This window comes from Sebastes fasciatus, chromosome 5, assembly GCF_043250625.1.
Source record: "Sebastes fasciatus isolate fSebFas1 chromosome 5, fSebFas1.pri, whole genome shotgun sequence".
Taxonomy (NCBI): Eukaryota; Metazoa; Chordata; class Actinopteri; order Perciformes; family Sebastidae; genus Sebastes; species Sebastes fasciatus.
The window spans coordinates 13341753-13345237 of NC_133799.1; positions in this window are offsets into that span (position 1 = coordinate 13341753).

Below are 3485 nucleotides of genomic sequence, written 5' to 3' on the forward strand. Positions count from 1 at the left end.
AGGAAACCTATTTTGTTGCAGATTACGTTTGTCTTTGACGTATCACAAATAGGTTTGTAAGTGGTTGTGTCAAGAAGGTAACCCTCAAATTGCAAAAACTTTCAAAAACTGTCACGAGGCTCGCTGCCCGACGACCTATCCCAACCTTAACTCATCAAGGTCAATGCCTAACCTTAACCATCTTGAGAAAGTTTCGCAATTTGCGTGTTGCCTTCTAGACACAACCTTTGTAAGTCTGCGAACAGACACAGCAAGTGAAGTACTAAATCGAGCGACTGTTAATGACAGTTACGTGGAATGACAACGTTATTGAAAGCTACGCAGTATAAGAACGAGTATAAAAAGTGAGAAAGTCCACTACTGGTGGGCGGGTGGTGGATGGGTCCAACAAACACAGGATTTTCCTACCAGAAGACCGCTGTTTGTGTCCCGTGTGAGACGAAGTCATTTTAAGCCAAAATTATGTTTTTTTTACTGAACCTAACTCAGTAGTTTTGTTGCCTAAACCTAACCAAGTAGGGTTGTTGTGCATTTTGTTTTATTTTGTTTCAATTTACAATGTTAAACAACCATACACCATACCTTTCCCTCGAAATGTAATAGACAATGCAGTTTAGTTGTATGGGACTGCAATTTTGTGGGAGACAGAGTTGTGACCTTTACAGTGGAAACATTTCTCCCCAATGGAATGAAGTTATTTCATAAATAAAAATCTAGAAAATAAGAAAACTCTTTATAACACATTTCATTACATGTGGTGTTCATTTGTCATTTCAACACTTAATTCCAAAATCTGGTCAATACACCTAAAGGCAATTTAGCAAAACACATACCTTGCCATGCCTACCTGTGTTTAAGATATGATAAAATGAAATACTGAACTATCGTTTTTGGGAAAATGGTGTAGGGACACAAAAATGGCAATATTTGAAATATGTCATTAGGTTATTTTAATATATGGCACATGGAATGTCATTAGTTTTACAGGTGTTTGGTCATGAACCAAGGTATTGGACAAATTAAAAGTTTGACCTGATGGTGGCTCATTCTCTGGAAACCATGAATGTCGGTACAAAATTTTCATGGCAATCCATCCAATAGTTGTTAAGTGACTTCAGTCTGGTCCAAAGTGGTGGACCGACCAACAGATAGACATGCTGCTAGCATGGCTAACATTTATTAAAGTTGTGGAAGGGTTGATCAACAGGAAGCAAGAAATTATAAGATGTTCCTTCTTATAGGTCTAATCTGCAGATCTTAAGAAGTGGCATTTGAAATGTGTGAAATGCCAAACAGAACTGGGAGAAATGTGAGAGACTAATTACTAGATGAAGTGAGGACGTGTGAAATTTTTGCTTCCGGTGGATTTCTGATTAGTCACCCAGAGAGACTGAGAGAGACAAAGACGGCGTGTGACTGGGAAAGCTCTGATACAAGCAGCTGCGGCGTCATGAAGGTCACACATCCCCGGTCAACTATGTGGGCGAACATTTTTCATCATTCTCCCTTTGTGGCTTTCTACCTCATGTTTGAAAAGGGCTTTGAATTACACATAGTTTGAGTTTCTGCTCACTGACGACTGGATGACAGAAAAAAAGAGAATCGTGCAAACTGTACAATTTCCTTTCTCAGCTGTGAAGTTTCGTTTTCATGACGTCGCCGTAATGGGTGATTCAGCGGTTACACTTGTCATTATTGCCAGGTGCGACTGGAGTAGGAGAATTAAGAACTCAGGCTTTAACTGTGTTACTCCTGATCAGAATTGCACCAAATCATTTGTTGCTTTTTTTCACTCTCTTCTTCAGATGGTATTTGCTTTCATTAACTGCCCCACAACTACTGTGGGTATGTGTTATCTAATCTGCTGTGATGTTACAATGTTTTTTCTTTGATGTATTATGTACATCTCAGTGATTGTCCAGCCTGAATTTAAGTGTAAAATTGTTGCTGGACATTCGTAGGAAAACGCACAAAAAAATAACATAACTTTCATAAGATTTGATACGAACCACTGTATGAGAACACGTTGCAATTATCCAGCTGTGCAGAGATGGAGATAAAAACTACTTTGGACCTGCATGCACAAATATGCATGCCAATGCATATCCAGTATAGGGACTGTGGATAGAAGTACATCATGTAATGGCATTGATCAAGGGCCATTCTTGTTATTACTACAGCTGATTAAAAGACTGTATATACGCACATTTTGGAACTTGTCTTTGATTAATTAATTTCCTTAGATTTTGCTCCGATTTCGTTCTTTGATTTACTTTACCGATAAAATGATGGTGTTAATTGCTCAAACTGTAAAATCATTTTACACTAGCACCCCACTCTGTAAATGTGCATGTCTGAAACTGAGGGGGAGAGAGAGACAGAGAGACAGAAGGACAGAGATTTAGAACTTGTGTGTGTAGGCAGTGCGTTTGCACCATTGTGTGTGTTGGTGTGCGTGTGTGAGTGATTTTATGTAACACTTGGTTGTCTATTCAGTGGCAAGAATTATCTGTCCTCTGCCAGGCCGCCTCCTCCACACTCTCAGCTCCTTGCAGATCATATCTTCCTCTTCAGATTGCAATAAGATTAATGTTCTGCACTCTCTCTTCATTCTACAGTATGCGCTTTAATTCTTGTCGCATATCATTTTCCATATGTTGTTATATAAATAACAGCGCATTAGCAATTCCTGTGTGCTTTGTATTTGTGCATATGCAATATTTATTTAATCACCTACCATTATGACGGATGAGATAATGTTTGTATTATGTTCATGGTACCTTTGAGTGCTAGTTTGCATGTGCACACTGTAGATGCTGTGTTATGTAACATCTCTGTGCACAGATGCACACATGGAATTATCTGTGGAATACTTAGTCTTGATGAACTCTGCTTTCTAGTCTTCATCCACTCTTCCTTCTTCCCTTTCTTTTTTCTGCCACAACTTCAAACAATTATTTCCATGATCTAATATGTCAAATAAAGTGTCAATTAACTTTCACATCAAGAGTTTTTTAGTTTATAAAATATCAGAAAACAGTGGAAAATTGCCATCATAAGTAAACATCTTCAAATAGCTTGTTTTGTCCACTTAAGAGTTGAAACATACTAAATTTGAAAATACTTTTTTTTAGGGAAAAAATGCAAAAAAATCATCATATATGAGAAGCTGGAACCAGCAACTGTTTTGCATTTTTTCTTGATAGATGACATCTGTCATTTTTAAAATTGACAAAAAAGAAAGTCACACGATAGTTCTTTCAGCACAAATGTGTTTCTATTCTTTTTAGTTCCCTGTTGACGTTTTGAGGTAGAGTCTCTCTCCAGAGCTCAAACCTTCAACAGCCTTATTCCAGACCTCCACATCCACCCCCAGCTCCCCTCCTGCACCACCCATTAACGTCTCCATCTCTTCAACACACCACATCACTGAACAGCACTCCTCCACCTCACAGATGTGCTCGGTTTGTCTTTGGAGATTTCCC